This window comes from Staurois parvus, unplaced genomic scaffold (assembly GCF_062004578.1).
Source record: "Staurois parvus isolate SC_StPar_1 unplaced genomic scaffold, SC_StPar_1.0 ptg001830l, whole genome shotgun sequence".
Classification (NCBI taxonomy): Eukaryota; Metazoa; Chordata; class Amphibia; order Anura; family Ranidae; genus Staurois; species Staurois parvus.
In genome coordinates, this window is record NW_028319626.1 from 1208959 (window position 1) to 1227688 (window position 18730).

General features: G+C 43.9%; 1 protein-coding gene across 3 annotated transcripts in view; it reads right to left on the minus strand.

The window, feature by feature from the left end:
• The window catches only part of CTIF (cap binding complex dependent translation initiation factor), a 402276-nt gene that overhangs the window by 324053 nt on the left and 59493 nt on the right, over positions 1-18730 (minus strand). For all 3 annotated transcript variants that reach the window (XM_089664081.1, XM_089664080.1, XM_089664082.1), the window contains exon 2: positions 10553-10650. The gene's annotated coding sequence lies outside the window, so the exon portion shown is untranslated. The remainder of the gene's footprint in view (positions 1-10552; positions 10651-18730) is intronic.

An 18730-nucleotide genomic window follows, 5' to 3' on the forward strand; every position in this document is an offset into this window, starting at 1 on the left:
TCCCATACCATGTGATCAGCTGTGTCCAATAAGGACACAGCTTAAGTGTAAACAAAAGCCGCATGGTGCGGCTTCCGCCTCCTTCTCCTCTCACGGAGTTGTCTGTGAGAGGAGAAACAGCAAAGAAGAGGGTTGTAGCTAACTGCCCTCCACCTCAGTGACACCTGATCGCCCCTAAAGTGGCCCTGATCGCCCCCACAAGTGGCCCTGATCGCCCCCAAGTGGCCCTGATCGCCCCCAAGTGGCCCTGATCGCCCACAAGTGGCCCTGATCGCCCACAAGTGGCCCTGATCGCCCACAAGTGGTCCTGATCGCCCACAAGTGGTCCTGATCGCCCACAAGTGGTCCTGATCGCCCATAAGTGGCCCTGATCGCCCATAAGTGGCCCTGATTGCCCACAAGTGGCCCTGATCGCCCAACAAGTGGCCCAGCAGTGTCCCTGATTGTCAGTGTCCCTGATCACCACATAGTGGCCCAGCAGTGTTCCTGATCGCCACAGTGTCCCTGATCGTCACAGTATCCCTGATCGCCGCAGTGGCCAAGCAGTGTCCCTGATCGTCACACAAGTGGCCCAGCAGTATCGCCGCAGTGGCCAAGCAGTGTCCCTGATTGCCACACAAGTGGCCCAGAAGTGTCCCTGATTGCCGCAGTGGCCCAGCAGTGTCCCTGATCACCGCAGTGTCCCTGATTGCCGCACAAGTGGTCCAGCAGTGTCCCTGATCGCCGCAGTGGCCCAGCAGTGTCCCTGTTCGCCACAGTGTCCCTGATTGCCGCACAAGTGGTCCAGCAGTGTTCCTGATCGCCACAGTGTCCCTGATTGCCGCACAAGTGGTCCAGCAGTGTCCCTGATCGCCGCAGTGGCCCTGATTGCCGCAGTGGCCCAGCAGTGTCCCTGACCACCACACAAGTGGCCCAGCAGTGTCCCTGATCACCGCATTGGCCCAGCAGTGTTCCTGATCACCACACAAGTGGCCCAGCAGTGTCCCTGATCACCGCATTGGCCCAGCAGTGTTCCTGATCACCACACAATTGGCCCAGCAGTGTCCCTGATCCCCACATTGGCCCAGCAGTGTTCCCGATCACCACACAAGTGGCCCAGCAGTGTCCCTGATCGCCGGATAAGTGGTCCAGCAGTGCCCCTGATCACCGAAGTGTCCCTGATCACCGCAGTAGTCCAGCAGTGTTTCTGATTGCCACACAAGTGGCCCAGCAGTGTCCTGATCATCGCAGTGGCCCACAGCCACCTCACTGTATCTCTGATTTTTACCCAACAGTGACTAGTGTGAACCAACTGCAGCCAGATATCTGTCCCTCACTGCAACACCAGCCTGATCACTGCCATACCAGTGGGTCCTGATCAGTGTCAAAAATATGGCCAAAAAATCATATACAAGCGAGGAGGCATTTCAAATTCAGACAGATGAGAGTGACGGAAAACTTAAAACATACCTTGGGGTGTTTGCTTTCCAAAATGGGGTCTTTTTGTGGATAATTCCATTGCCCTGATGCTCCAGGACCTCCAAAACGGCAATAGGTAGTTAAGAAATTAGATGTGCGATCTTTGACCTTAGAACGCTAACAGGTGCTTATTGGATGTGGAACCCCTCTATGTGGCCAGACTGTGAAAAAGTCTCACACATTTGGTATCACCATATTCAGGAAGAGTTAGAGAATGTGTTTTGGGGTGCAATTTTAAGTATGCCTATGCTGTGTAATAGAAATATCTCATAGATTGACAACTTTGCGCAAAAAAAAAATACATTTTCATTTTCTTTTCACATTTTCCAAAAACATGTGGCAAAAAATGAAATCTTCAGAGGACTCCCCATGCCTCTTAAAACATACCTTGAGGTGTTTTCTTTTGAAAATGGGGTCATTTTGTGGGTAATTCAATTGTCCTGGTGCTCCAGGACCTCCAAAACTGTGATAGACAGTCAAGAAATTAGATGTGTAATTTTTGCCCCTAGAACGCCTAAGGGTGCTTATTGGATGTGGGGCCCTTCTATGTGGTTAGGCTGTGAAAAAGTTTTACACATGTGGTATCGCCATACTCAGGATGAGTAGCAGAATGTGTTTTGGGGTGTAATTGCAAGTATGCCTATGCCGTGTGAGAGAAAGAACTTGTTAAATGACAACTTTGTGGGAAAAAAAAAAAAAGAATTTTTTTTACTTTCATCATTTCCTTAAAAAATTGGCAAAAAATGACAACTTCAAAAAACTCCCCATGCCTCTCATTAAATACCTCAGACTGTCTACTTTCCAAAAAGGGGTCGTTTGGGGGGTATTTGTACTGTCCTGGCATTTTAGGGCCCCAAGAAATTATATAGGTAGTCCGTGCATCAGGATTGATACATTTTCAAATATATCAAATATATATACCGTGGTCTGTGGACTCTATAACTTTCACAAAGACTAAATAATACACACTGATTTGGGTTATGTCTACCAAAAAAATGTAGCACAATGGATTTTGGCCTAAATTTATGAAGAAAGTATATTTATTTGCAAAATTTAGTATCAAATACTAAGAAAAACATGTTTTTTTCAAAATTTTCAGTCTTTTTTCATTTTTCTAGCAAAAAATAAAAACCCCAGTGATGATTAAATACCACCAAATTAAAGCTCTATTTGTTTGAAAAAAATGATAATTTCATTTAGATACAGTGTTGTATGCCTGAGTAATTGTCATTCACAATGTGAGAGCGCCGAAAGCTGAAAATTGGCCTGGACAGGAAGGGGGTAAAAGTGTCCGGACAGGAAGTGGTTAATGTTGCTGTAGGCCTCTTGGAAGCCTCCCAGACCAGTTTTCTTCTCGTCTTTTCATCAATTCTGGAGGGACGTCCAGTTTTTGGTGATGTCACTGTTGCGCCATATTTTCTACACTTGATGATGACTGTCTTCACTGTGTTCCATGTTATATCTAATGCCTTGGAAATTCTTTTGTACCCTTCTCCTGACTGATACCTTTTAACAATGAGATCCCTCTGATGTTTTGGAAGCTCTCTGTGGACCATGGCTTTTGCTGTAGGATGCAACTAAGAAAATGTCAGGAAAGACCTACTAGAACAGCTGAACTTTATTTGGGATTAATCAGAGGCACTTTAAATGATGGCAGGTGTGTACTGACTCCTATTTAACATGATTGTGAATGTGATTGCTTAATTCTGAACAGAGCAACATCCCCAGTTATAAGAGGGTGTGCACACTTATGCAACCACATTATTTTATTTTTTTATTTTTTTTTTTATGTTTACTTCCCCCCCTAAAAGATTTCAGTTTGTTTTTCAATTGAGTTGTACAATTTATAGGTCACAATAAAAAGGTGGAAAAAGTTCTGAAATGATTTATCTTTGTCTCATTTCTTTACATCACAGAAACCTGACATTTTAACAGGGGTGTGTATAAGTTTTATATCCACTGTGCAATTAGAAAAATAGGCATTACCCGAATTTAGCCACAAAAGTGGAAATACACTAGTTGGCCACTGGGATTGCTTGTACAAGAAAGCCAACTGTCAGTTCTAAAAATTGGTTCGGAGATGATGCCTGCGGCACTAAGCACTTGAAGTCCACCTACGTACCTGCCTCCAGTGCTCAAGTTGATATAGACCAATACCAGCATCCTGTCAAAATCAGGCTGACATATGTGGTGTAACTGCATTTAGGAACGCATGCATTCAGGGAAATATGCCCAGCACGTGGAACTTGTACTCTAGGGGTGCTGGCAGCGGGTTGTATGCTGCACCTGTGCCTCCTGGGCTCCTCAAAATACAGTTTTTTTATGTCCTATAAGCCAATCCCCTTATATCAATGAGCATTAAGCATAGTATCAGATTATCACCTACTCTCCTCTAGGCGCACCCTGAAAACCCACCTCTTCAGGGAAGCCTACCCCACCCCCTGCTAACTTGCCGACCTCCTCCACTCTTCCTACCACTCCATCCCCCACAGCTATCTCCTCCTGTGCCACCATCCCCTCCCTCCTAGATTGTAAGCTCCGAGGAGCAGGGCCCTCAATCCCCTCATGTTTTGCATTGTATTGGTATTGTTCTGTCACATGTTCTGTCCCCCTTTGTAATGTACAGCGCTGAGCGAACTATTGGCACTTTATAAATACTGTATAATAATAATAGTAAAAAAAAAGTAAGCTTCATGATAAGAGCAAACAACGCCAATCATAAATCAGGCTACACATTACCATCCGGTATGGTGTAAGTTGGTTGATTATGAAGCATACGTTGCACAGTATCAGAGACAACAGATACGTACTTAGGAGTGATGTAATCTTATCAATGGTTTTAAAGCAAGGCCAGGTATTGTGAAAACGATGGGATTTGTTTTGGTAATCCCAAGTGAGCTCCTGCCATAACCCAATTCATACTTCTTCAGTGTATTTTTCTGGGAGGGAGTTGTTCAGAAGCATTGATTAGGTGGGAGAGCAATCCGTTATTTATATCAGCCCATTGACTGTTCAGTGAACTGAAAGAATTAACGATTTATATAGCCAACAGTTTGTGCAGCGCTTTAAGATTGGAACATTTTTTCAGAAGGGCTTAAAGCTACACTCTGGGCATAATAAAAGTAAAAGTAATCACTTGTTAATGCCTGAAAAGGTAACTCCACATACATGGTAAAAATATATAGCATATACAACTGCTATGCTTACTTTTATTGTAATAGAATGCTATTAAAAACGACCTTTCCTAGTGATGTTGTGCATAATGGGACTTTGCTGCAATTTGCTGGATTGAAGACTTGATACAATTTACCTAATTTACCTAATTCCCATCAATTTTGTTTTTTTGCAATCCAGACACACATTTCAGGCTCAGTTGGGGGGTGCTGGGGTTAGGATTCTTCTGCTATCTAGTGATTTTGAGGCTTTACTACAGTAAAGGAAATAAGTATTTGATCCCCTGCTGATTTTGAATGTTTGCCACTCACAAAGAAATGATCAGTCCAAAAATCGAATGTTCGGTGTATTGTAACACTGAGACAGAACAGCAACAAAAAATTCAAAACAAATGCATGTCTAACAAATGATGACTGATTTGCATGTTCATGAGGGAATAAGTATTTGATCCCCTTCACAAAACATGTCTTAGTACTTGGTGGCAAATCCCTTGCTAGCCAACACAGAGGTCAGACGTTTCATGTATAAATAATATCTTTTCGATACTCCCTCAACCACCCCCACCAGTGCAAAACATATAGCAACAAATGTCCACATATAAGTCCAAAATAAAGTGCTTTTCAATAAATAGTGCTTTTTCAAACGTTGAGGACTACTCCACTTTGCTGAATTTCAATCCAGGAACCTCAAATCAGGATACCTCAAAAAAATATAAACTCAATATAGTGTGTTATCATTACAACAACAAAACACTCGTGAAAACTAAGAGTGATTCCTCCTGGACTCCCACCCGTGATAAATCATGTAGTTGGCCACCAGGTTTGCACACATCTCAGGAGGGATTTTGGCCCACTCCTCTTGGCAGATCCTCTGCAAGTCATTAAGGTTTGGTGGCTGATGTTTGGCAACTCGAACTTTCAGCTCCCTCCACAGATATTCAATCGGATTAAGGTCTGGAGACTGGCTAGGCCACTCCAGGACCTTAATGTGCTTCTTCTTGAGCCACTCCTTTGTTGCCTTGGCCGTGTGTTTTGGGTCATGGTCATGCTGGAACACCCATCCACGACCCATTTTCAATGCCCTGGCTGAGGGAAGAAGGCTCTCACCCAAGATTTGAAGGTACATTGCCCCGTCCATCGTCCCTTTGATGAAGTGCAGTTGTCCTGTCCCCTTAGCAGAAAAACACCCCCAAAGCAGAATGTTTCCACCACCATGTCTGACAGTTGGGATGGTGTTCTTGGGGTCATAGGCAGCATTCCTTCTCCTCCAAACACGGAGAGTTGCGCTGATGCCAAAGAGATCGATTTTGGTCTCATCTGACCACAACACTTTCAATCAGTCGTCCTCTGCATCATTCAAATGTTCAGTGGCAAACTTCAGATGGGCCTGGACATGTGCTTTCCTGAGCAGAGGAAACCTTGTGGGCACTGCAGGATTTCAAACCTTGTCGGTGTAGTGTGTTACCAATTGTTTTCTTGGGGACTGTGGTCCCAGCTGCCTGGAGATCATTGACAAGATCCTCACATGTAGTTCTGGGATGATTCCTCACTGCTCTCATGATCATGGAGGTGAGATCTTGCATGGTGCACAGGACCTAGGGAGACTGACAGTTCTTTTGTGTTTCTTCCATTTGCAAATGATTGCACCAACTGTTGTCACCTTCTCACCAAGCTGCTTGGCGATAGTTTGGTAGCCCAGTCCAGCCTTGTCTAGGTCTACAATCTTGTCCCTGACATCCTTGGACAGATCTTTGCCATGGTGGAGAGTTTGGAATCTGATTGCTTGATTGCTCCTGTGGACAGGTGTCTTTTATACAGGTAACATGAGAATAGCAGCACTCCCTTTAAGAGACTGCTTCTAATCTCAGCTTGTTACCTGTATGAAAGACACCTGGTAGCCAGAAATACTGCTGAATGATAGGGGATCAAATACTTATTTCCCTCACGAACATGCAAATCCGTGCATAATTTGTTAGCAATAAAAAATTCACAAGAAATGCATGTCTATTCCGTCTCTCAGTGTTACAATACGGCTACCATTTGATTTTCAGACTGATCATTTCTTTGTGTGTGGGCAAACATTCAATATCAGCAGGGGATCAAATACTTATTTCCTTCACTGTATGTGAGGACTCCCTGCCTAAAGTTTTGGACACTATTTATAAGCAGCTATTTGTAGACATGGGAAGGTTGCTTACACTATGCTGAAATGCCTGGTTTGTGGATGCTCCCAATTTAGACAATGATGATTGGGATGACATGTGGGAAGCCCCTTTTTCCAGATTAGTGTTGGCTAGAGATGAACTAATCCACTACAAGTTCCTGCACAGGATCTATCTGACCTGGCATGGTTGACCCGGGTGTATAGTTCCCAATCCTCCACATGCTGGCACTGCTCCTCCCCCAAATGCAATTTCATATGTACAGTATAAGACTGCTTTTTATACTTAAAATATACCCCAAAAATTGGGGGTCGTCTTATACGTGGGGTATAAAATGTGAACCTTGAGTTTGTTTGGGTCAAGCTGGCTGGATGTGTGGTAATACTGTACATACAGTATACCGCGCTGAGCCAAGCTGGCTCAAAACAGATGTCCCTATGACAGATTAATCTGTCAGCCCGCTGGATGTGCGGTATATACAGTATACTGCGCTGAGCCAAACGGTTTCAAAACGTACCGGTACGTCCCTACTGTAATCAGACCACTGGATGCGTGTATGTATGGTAGCTGCGGCTACATACAGTATACACTGGGCCAATCACGGCAAGTGATGTATTCTACTAATGAATACAAAGCCTGCTCGGATTGGCTGAGTCAGAGAGGTGGGCTGATGTCACAACCTCAGCCAATCCGAGCAGGCTTTGTATTCATTAGTAGAATACATTGCTCGCTGTGATTGGACCAGTGTATACTGTATGTAGCCGCAGCTACCGTACATACATGCATACAGCGGTCTGATTACAGTAGGGACGTACCGGTAGGTTTTGAAACGGCTTGGCTCAGTATACTGTATATACCGCACATCCAGCGGGCTGACAGATTAATCTGTCATAGGGACATTGTTTTGAGCCAGCTTGGCTCAGCGCGGTATACTGTATGTACATTACTGCACATCCAGCGGGCTGTATATATATACTGTATGTAGCCGAAGCTACCGTATTACCGCACATCCAGTGGTAACCATCTGATTTAGAATTTGATCCATATGATGACTGTCTTACAAATGTATCACAAGATGTCATTCATGAACTTATGATGTCAGAGGATGAACATGAGGATTTTAAGTACCGGTAAGTCATAACCATTTCAATAAAAAATCTGATGTTTTTAAATGGTGTTGCCTCAGAAGGGGGGTAGTCTTATACGGCGAGTATAGCCCAAAACCTATGATTTAACTGGAAAATTAGGGGGTCGTCATACACCCAGTCGCCTTACACGCCGGAAAATACGGTAGTTTTTGTAATTGCCCAGCTATTCAAACTTATTGTTGGCATATCATACAGTGTATACAATCTGTGACCACTATTACCATCGCCTCCCCTATCGAAGTCTCTTAAGCCTGGTGGGCTCTTTGGCCCCCACGACAGCTATTCGAACCCTACTCACCCTCCTGTCCTTTTATACTAGGAAGTTAATCAACCTTTCATGGAAGCACACCTGTGCATCTATTCTATCAGTTTGGAAGGCCTTGGTCAGGGGGGTGTCAAACTGCGGCCCACCAGCTGTTGCAGAACTACAACTCCCATGATGCACTGCAAGGCTGACAGTTACAAGCATGGCTCCCAAAGGCAGAGGTTTGATGGGAATTGTTTTTCCGCAACAGCCAGAGGGTAGCAGTTTGACATCTGTGGCCTTAGTCATCAAGATGCTTCCCTACTTTTTGCTATTAAACATGTCCAGTGTCTTTGCTAAAAAAAAAAAAAAAAAAAATCCAAATATGTTTAAAGAAATTGGTTTACGTGAAAGTTATAGCGTCTACAAGTGGTGGTATATATAGTGGAATTTTTAGATATACCTATATATATATATATATATATATATATATATATATATATATATATACACACATACACACACATATATATATATATATATATATATATATATATCTCAACACATATGTACTATAGAAATCAACGGCAGAATGCCTAAAATGCACTGTAGAAAGAAAAAAAAAAAAAAACGCACCACACAGATGTGCGCAGCCCTAAGAGGGAGGGGGGAGGAAGCACAGGAGAGAAAGTTTATTTCTCCAATCGTTTTTCGGAACAGCACCTGAAGAGCGTGTAGCTCCACCCACTTACCTCGGAAACACTGCAGCTTAAAGTGTTACTAAACATGGGACAGTCAGAGGAGCTTTTACTCTCCTGACTGTCCTATGATGCTGCATGACCTGTGACCTCTGTCTGGACAGTGCTGATCACATGCACCCTCCCCTCCCCCTCCCCCCCCAAAAAAAACCAAAACAAACATTCTTGCAATACACAGCAAACTGAGAACATGCAGAGTGACTCCTAGAGCTCTGTACTAACAGAAGATGGATTGGGGACAGTAGAAGGGGAGGATCAGAGAAGAAGGATAAAACAGCCTTTTTACACAATGAGGATGATTAACCCCTTAGGTTCCACAGTGAGTAGAACAAGCATGCTTTACTGCATCTACAGACTGATTTTATGGTTGGGGGTTTAGTAACACTTTAAGATCAAAAGCCAGAAACTTCCATCGTGGCCTCAGCGTTTGCGTTTCCTCCGCCATGATGAGAGCGCTGCGTGGGAACCGTTAGTGGCGTTATCCTCTCCTAAGGCAGAGGAGGGTTCTTAGTGGTCACACCCGGTATTATTAGTGACCATCCCAGCACCCGCCAACAGGTGGGGGGTGTTCTGGAGCTCTTTCCTGCTTTCTAGCTCAGCGAGAGTAATTGGTTGGCTGGGCATACACTAGTGCAGTGTGGTGCCAGTGAATCTGAATGGAGCTGCAATGCACCTACCGATGGATGCCGACCCTGCCACTTTCCTCATTAGAACACTGCAAGTGCATCAGATGACTAATAATGAAAAAGTCACTTTTATTCACATTCACTCTGCACAAACAGTTTACTCTTCAGAGCAGAAACAAATAGGATTCTACAGCACAGTTTGATAAAATCCTCCTGTGTTCACAGTGCATCATGCCAGCCACTCATCACGTGACCAGGAAGCAAGTGAAGTAGTGATGTCTACGTCTGTTAATTTCCAGCTTTCAAGGGCATCGGCCAGGTATGGTATATACATTGTTACACTGGTCCACGCTGGACCAATATGCTACACATACGCATTAATGTGAACTGCACTTGGTCTCTCCAATGTCTTTATTACGCCATGTGTGAACCATTATATTATTTGTGCCTTGGGTTTTGGTACCTGTATATGTTAACCCATATATTTTGTTTTTTTTCAGTATTTATTGATTTTTGTAAGCTTCTGATACCTTTTCTGACACTTTTGTACTTTTCTGTATTATCTGAATATTTCTTTTGTAATAAACTCAGATTGAACATATAAAAATAACTAGCCACCCTGGCATGTAGGTCCTTGTTCAGACACTTGCTGTTAAAGGGGGAAAACATTCTGTCCGTCTTCCAATTGTGTTCCTTTTTTGACAGAGCAAGTAAGGCAGCAATGAGCACAGACTGGTGCATGTACCTTTCTGGGAGGATGGGCTACCAGGAGGTCCTGGGATTCTGCCCTGAATGGATAGGTGTCAGTATCCTATTAACTTGTATTAAGGTTTATAAATATCCCATCCTTAGCAGGCCTTCAGCCTTTAGGGCAGTAAATACAATGCTGGTAATAAGAGCAACCCAGCAGGACATGAGTGGATTAGGTGGATTATGAATGACAAAGATTTCCCAACTGATCCCTAACTGTACTCAGTGCTTACCTTTATCCCAGTCAGTGAATGTGCAGAGAAATCAGCAGAAAGGGGAGCTGGCCTAGTCCATACTGCAGCTCAGGTTTGCTTCCCAGTGTCTGGCATATCTGAAAAACAACACATTTATTATACACGGCTCAAAGAAATGAAAGGAACACTTTGAAAAACCCATCGGATCTCAATGGGGAAAAATCTCCTGCTGGATCTCTATACTGATATGGACGGGTAATGTGTTAGGAACATAAGGATGCCCCATTGTTTGATGAAAATTATCAACCTACAGAGGACTGAATTCAAAGACACCCCGAAAATCAAAGTGAAAAAAAGATGCAGCAGGCGAGTCCATTTTGCTGTAATTTCATTGCAGCAACTCAAAAATGGCCCCCACGTGCTTGTATACATGCCTGACAACGTCGGGGGAGGCTCCTATTGAACGACGGATGGTGTCCTGGGGTATTTCCTCCCAGATCTGGACCAGGGCATCACTGAGCTACTGGACAGTCTGAGGTGCAACCTGGCGGCGTCGGATGGACCGAAACATGACATCCCAGAGGTGTTCTATTGGATTTAGGTCAGGTGAGCGTGGGGGCCATTCAATGGTATCAACTCCTTCAGCCTCCAGGAACTGCTTGCGTACTCTCACTAAATGAGGCCGGGCATTGTCGTGCACCAGGAGGAACCCAGGACCCACTGCACCAGCGTAGGGTCTGACAATGGTTCTAAGGATTTCATCCTGATACCTAACGGCAGTCAGGGTGCCATTGTCTAGCCTGTAGAGGTCTGTGCGTCCCTCCATGGATATGCCTCCCCAGACCATCACTGACCCCCCACCAAAATGGTCATGCTGAACGATGTTACCGGCAGCAGAACGTTCTCCACGGCTTCTCCAGACTCTTTCATGTCTGTCACATGTGCTCAGGGTGAACCTGCTCTCATCTGTGAAAATCACAGGGCAGACAGTGGCAGACCTGCCAATTCTGGTGTTCAATTACTAGAAAAAAAAAAAAAAAATTCCAGTATCTATACCGTCATTTGTAAACGCTATAACTTTCACGTGTGTATGTACGTGTATGTATGAATGTGAGTTAGGGACCTTAGATTGTACACCCCTTGAGGGTTAGGGACTGATGTGAATGTACAATATATATGTAAAGTGCTGTGTAAATTGACAGCGCTATATAAGTACCTGAAATAAATAAAATAAATGGTACTTTTTCCCCGTGTGAATTACAAGCACAGGCTTTGTTAGCAGCTTGTTTGGCAGCCCTTTGGCACACCCCGTCCACACTAGAATGCAGTGCAGTGAAACCCGCGATCTGTGAGCGCTTTCAGCACGTGTTTAACCCCTCGCCCTCCAGAGGATTTACCCCCCTTCCTGACCAGGCCATTTTTTGCGATACAGCGCTGGGATACTTTAACCGACAATTGCACGATCATGGAAAACTGCACTCAAATAAAATTTGTCCCTTTTTCCCCACAAATAGAGATTTCTTTCGGTGGTATTTGATCGCCTGTGCATTATTTTTTGCGCTATAGAAAAAAAAAAATTAAAAATACCGCCAATTTTCAGAAAAAAAACAATTTTTTACTTTTTGCTATTAAACATGTCCAGTGTCTTTGCTAAAAAAAAAAAAAAAAAAAAAAAAAAAATCCAAATATGTGTAAAGAAATTGGTTTACATGAAAGTTATAGCGTCTACAAGCGGTGGTATATATAGTGGAATTTTTAGATATACCTATATATATATATATACATACACATACATATATATATATATATATATATATATATATATATATATATATATATATATATATATATATATAATGTATATATATATATATATATATATATAATGTATATATCTCTCAACACATATGTACTATAGAAATCAACGGTAGCATGCCTAAAATGCACTGTAGGAAGAAAAGAAAAAAAAAAAAAAAAAAAACGCACCACACAGATGTGCGCACCACTAAGAGGGTAAGAGGGAGGGGGGAGGAAGCACAGGAGAGAAAGTTTATTTCTCCAATCGTTTTTCGGAACAGCACCTGAAGAGCGCGTAGCTCCACCCACGTACCTCGGAAACACTGCAGCTTAAAGTGTTACTAAACATGGGACAGTCAGAGGAGCTTTTACTCTCCTGACTGTCCTATGATGCTGCATGACCTGTGACCTCTGTCTGGACAGTGCTGATCACATGCACCCTCCCCTCCCCCTCCCCCCCCAAAAAAAAACAAAACAAACATTCTTGCAATACACAGCAAACTGAGAACATGCAGAGTGACTCCTAGAGCTCTGTACTAACAGAAGATGGATTGGGGACAGTAGAAGGGGAGGATCAGAGAAGAAGGATCAAACAGCCTTTTTACACAATGAGGATGATTAACCCCTTAGGTCCCACAGTGAGTATAACAAGCATGCTTTACTGCATCTACAGACTGATTGTACTGCTGTGGGTTTAGTAACACTTTAAGATCAAAAGCCAGAAACTTCCACCGTGGCCTCAGCGTTTGCGTTTCCTCCGCCATGATGAGAGCGCTGCGTGGGAACCGTGGGTGGCGTTATCCTCTCCTAAGGCAGAGGAGGGTTCTTAGTGGTCACACCCGGTATTATTAGTGACCATCCCAGCACCCGCCAACGGGTGGGGGGCGTTCTGGAGCTCTTTCCTGCTTTCTAGCTCAGCGAGAGTAATTGGTTGGCTGGGCATACACTAGTGCAGTGTGGTGCCAGTGAATCTGAATGGAGCTGCAATGCACCTACCGATGGATGGGCACTACAGCCCAGCATAATGCATGTTAATACACAAATAGATGTGATGGTGTGCTGCCAAAAAAAATGGCATCAACTATTTATTGATATGGCACTGCAATGCACTTTACTGCATTGCTGCAACCTACATTCCCCAGACTGCGCATTGGGGTCCCATTCAGAATGACTGTCACTGTGTTGCACTAGTACACTTAACATTCATTATGAGAGTGAACACACAAACATGGTGTGAGGGGCCCTGAACGGCCATCTTTACTTCTATTGTTCCTGTCAGCATAGCAGCTAGAGTAGTGGTTGTCAACATACAAAGTGTAGGGAGCCTCAACTGTGGCCCCTCTCTGCTCCAAAGGGCCACACATAATACTCAATATATGACAGAAGACTGTCAGAGATATCTGGCATAATACAGGGGGTGATCAGAGACTGCACACGTGCACCAGAGGTGATTGGAGACTGAAGGCACAATACGAGAGATAGAGAGAAACTGGATATACAGTATACTACATAAAAGTCCTAGATTACGGTCATTATAGCCTCTTTGCAAATCAACGCCTCCATTATGGACTACTGGGGTCTACAAAAGGGCTGTATAGCAAGTACCAGAGGGCCGCATTTGACCCTCAAGCAGCAATATTGGCATCAGGGAACTAGAGGCAGGCCAGCACAGTGGCTAAATGGTTAGCACTTCCACCTAGCAGTACTCGGGTCGTTGGTTCAAATCCCAACCACAGCCCCACCTGCCTGGAATTTACATGTTCTCCCTGTGCCTGCGTGGGTTTCCTCCGGGTACTCCGGTTTCCTCCCACACTCCAAAGACATGCTGGTAGGTGAATTTGATCCTGTCTAAATTGTCCCTAGTATGTGTATGTATGAATGTGAGTTAGGGACCTTAGATTGTACGCCCCTTGAGGGTTAGGGACTGATGTGAATGTACAATATATATGTAAAGTGCTGCATAAACTAACTGTGCTATAAAAGTACCTGAAATAAATAGAGGCACTTCTATGTGAAAACATGGTTTCCTTAGAAGAAAATGTAAACAGATGACACAATGGTATGGTATCAGGCATGCTGGGAATGTGCTGGCGGTATTCTGTACAGCTGGAACTTCCGTCCTTGCTAGCGGAGAGGCAGTGCTGTCACGGAGATGAATGGCTCACATACCGGCATGCTGCAGCTCCTCATTCCATTCCGGAACTCGGATTTATCTACCTGCACAGAGAACAGCTGAGGCTTTGAGCTCATTGTCTGACTGTAGAAGCATTTCAGGCACAGCGGCTGTGATTGTCATATTGTTTGCTGGAACACGCAGATAAGACGCGCTGCCTTCTAATCTGCTGCCTGCGAACAGATACCGATTAGCGCCGAGGGAGGCTGCGACAAAGACCAATCGGGGCCCTTTATATCTCAGATATAGATCATCAATAAAAATGGAAATGATAACATTCATATTTGTAAAATCAAAGTAACACTACATTCTATTCAAGTATGTGTCCTTAAAGGGTAACTCCACTTTCTTGGGAAAAAAAAAATAGCAAATATTTATTTCAGGTACTTGTACATCAATGTACTCCGCACTTTACATATATATTGTACATTCACATCAGTCCCTAACCCTCAAGGGGCGTACAATCTAAGGTCCCTAACTCACATTCATACATACACATACTAGGGACAATTTAGACAGGAGACAATTCACCTACCAGCATGTCTGTGGAGTGTGGGAGGAAACCGGAGTACCCAGAGGAAACCCACGCAGGCACAGGGAGAACATGCAAACTCCAGGCAGGTGGTGCCGTGGTTGGGATCCAAACCTACGCCCCTAGTACTGCCAGGCGGAAGTGCTGACCATTTAGTCACTGAGCTGCCCGTTAAAAAGAAATAAATAATAATAAAGCGTATACAATTGCGACACAAGTCATACTGTAATTGAAGGTTATTAAAAATTACCTTTCCTTTTCAGCCTGCAATGCTGTAATCTGTAAAATGTAATGAAATATGACGCATAGAGGCATTTTGTACACAGATGGTGCACAGAATGGCCCCCAAAGCCCAACCACCCACCACCCCCAAAATGTAACTTTCTGCCTGTATGATTGGTTCACTGACTTTCCCAGAAGTCTGCACTAAAAATCAAGTCAGATTTTGGGCATCCCTTGCAACAAAAATTTCATTTTTGGTGAAATACTCCCAAAGTAGGGGCTAAATGGTTAGCACTTCCACCCGGCAGTACTAGGGTCGTTGGTTCAAATCCCAACCACGGCACCACTTGTCTGGAGTTTGCAAGTTGTCCCTGTGCCTGCGTGGGTTTCCTTCGGGTACTCCCGTTTCCTTTCACACTCCAAAAGACATGCTGGTAGGTGAATTGGTTCCTGTCTAAATTGGCCCTAGTATGTGTATGTATGAATGTGAGTTAGGGACCTTAGATTGTACGCCCCTTGAGGGTTAGGGACTGATGTGTCAATCCCCAGTTGGGGAGAGGGGGACAAAGGCTTAAAGCGGAACTTCCCCTTTTGGGTGGAGCTCCGCTTTAATGTGAATTACATAAGGCTGGCAGATATATCCATAAAGCCGCAAGCGGTTAGATTCAGCCGTCCTCAGGCGATATGGTCAATCTTGTGCGGTCGGGTCAGCCGTGCAGTCATGTTGTTGCCTATGGACATCACGAACAGACCAGGACACACACGCTGTGTTTTCATAACTACAGAACAGGGAAAAGTTTAAATTGTATGTAAAAAAAAAAAAGTTGCTAAAAGCTCATATAAGGCCATATTCATACTGCGGTTTGGCCGCAGCGCAGTGTACCCGCAATTTTCATGTGCGTTGCCTGCGGTCTCGCATAAACTTTCTATTACGTCCCATAATCTGAAAAAGTGCGCCAAAGATGCAGCATGCAGGACACTGCACTGCACCCACACCACTGCGGCTAAACTGCAGAACAGCAGCGTGAAAGCAGCCGGAGAATTTTTTTTTTTACTTTGAAAGTTATCTTCAATATTTTAAAATCTGCAGCTTTCATTAAGCAAACACATGGTGACCCTGCCATAAAAGACCCTGGTCAGACACTTCCTGTTATAAGGTGACAACGCTCTGTCCCTGTCTCCCAATTGCTCTCTTGCATTGTCACCCTGTCACACACACTTCCACCAGGGACTAAATTGGCCGTGCTTACTACAAACGTATGGTCCACGATTGTCACCGTCAGGAAGCCCACTCTGAGAAATGCCATGCAGCCATTGGTGGAGAGTGCATGTACACAGAAAGTGGCGGGCAGAGATCAGCTGCACTGAGATGCAACAAAAGACAATAAAGCAGTGAAAGCAAGAATGGAGAAAAAAAAAAACAGTTGTGATGAAATATCGTGATATTTATTGTTTCAGGTTACTACTTAGAGCTTTACATCTACTTTAGGCTCCATGTACACTGCAGCTGATAAACTCACATTTAGGAGCTTTTCTGCCTTTTTTTCAGCAGCCCCTGAACTCCCCCTAATGTTCTCCTATGTGTCTATGTACACATCTTCGTTTACAGTCAGTTGGGTTTACAGTCCGTTTTTTGAACTCACCAAACTTGCGTTCAGGAGTAGATTGTACCAGCGTTTCAAACGCCCAATGCTTGTAAACGCAGCTAACCGCGTTTATCTGCATTTAGAAACGGTTTTTACCTGTTCCATGTCCAGATGCTGTCCAGAGCCTTTTTTTCATCATCAGAAATGTATGCAAAGCGTTTTCCATGTATTCAAATAGACCCGGTACACCAGCGCAGTCAGTTCCAGGTTTCGTGTGAAGGAAAAGATGGTAGAACGTGCCGCATTATGCTCATGATAGGATACATAGTGAATACAACCAGAAAAGACAGGTCATCTCCACACATACTGCTCTCTCTGCTTCTGCTCTCTCTATTTCTCTCACAATGTCTGAAATTTTTACTGTTTTTCAGCACATTCTGGGCATTTTGGAAGGTCTCCTGAGGTTATCTTAAAAAAAAAAAGCTTCTAAAACGAAAACACTGCTAAACAGGCTTTTTTTAAACCTATGTTTTCCAGCAGTCAGTTTCCATCGTTCAGAAGAGTTTTCCAAACGCCCCGTGTACATGGAGCCCTTAGAGTGTATTTTGAGGCAGAATTTAAAAAAATAAAAAACAATTTGTATATCTCTGCAATTCAAATTCATGGATATTTCCCCTTGGTTTATTCCTTTTAAGGATATGCAAGTACAGAATAACGCACGCTTTAAGGAAAGTTGTGAGCGCTATGAATGAAATAAAAGCAGCAGTGGTTGGTCTGCGGCGGTATTTATTAAACCCAATCTAAACTAGTGGGTTTATTACTTATTTGGTCCGGGCATTCCTTATCAAAAAATTCTTTGCATTTTTTGGTGCGTTTTCTTGCATATCTATACTTAGTTTCCTTGGTGATTCAGTGACACTCACTTATGATTTAAAAATGGCGCCCGCGCATGTGAGATGAGATTGGTCTTTGACAAAATGGCGCCTGATATGGAGACATATCTCTTAAGAAAAATGGCGCATTCGTAATGCGCATGCGCCATTTACGATATTTAATGGACGCTGTCAGAAACAGACGCTGAAGCTTTCCCCTTTGATGATGTGCGATTAGCATGAAACGCGTCAGTTAAGGAGCTACAGCGTCATTAATCCCTCTGCCGCCAGCACCATGGAGGTCCCGGCGGCCATCTTTTAATTCACCTCATGGTCAGTGTTTTTTTGATTCCTTTACCTGTGCTATACTGTATGGAAATAAAATCCATTTTTTAAAAAACGGTATCACGCTATTGGTCTCCTTTCTTTGTGGCCCTTGGTGAGTCACTTATCACCTATAGAGCCACCCAAAAGGGAGACTGTGGATTGTCAGCAACATCCAGCGGGGGGGGGGGGGGGGGAGGAATATCTGGCCTGACCCGACCTTTAGGAGCTACCAGCGGATCCAGTAGAAAAAGTTCATCTTTAAATGCGCAATTACACTGTGCATCTGGTGAGTGCACAGCCTTACCCTTCTCACTATCACCGCGTGGAAGAAGCACTTTTGAAGGAGAGGGATTGTCACTAAGACTGTTTATTTTGCACTGCATGTTACCCTGCTTGTGACATAATGTTTGTGATCACATTAGTCACCTAATCACTATATATCTTGGAAGTTTTTGCATAATTATAGTTGTGATACAGCGCCGCATCCTTTATATTCACAGAATAACACACGTTGATCTTCCAGAAACGCACGCACTCCTAAATCCTGACAACAGACAGCATTTGTGCTGATTGAGTGGTGTCAGCCCTGCCCAGGTATCTTTTACTAAACTACCCAATGGAAAAATGGAAGTGAGCGCTAGATAAAGAGCTGCTGTACGCCAAAAGGTACCAATAAACCTATAGAAAGCATGTAAAGAGAGGGCGCAG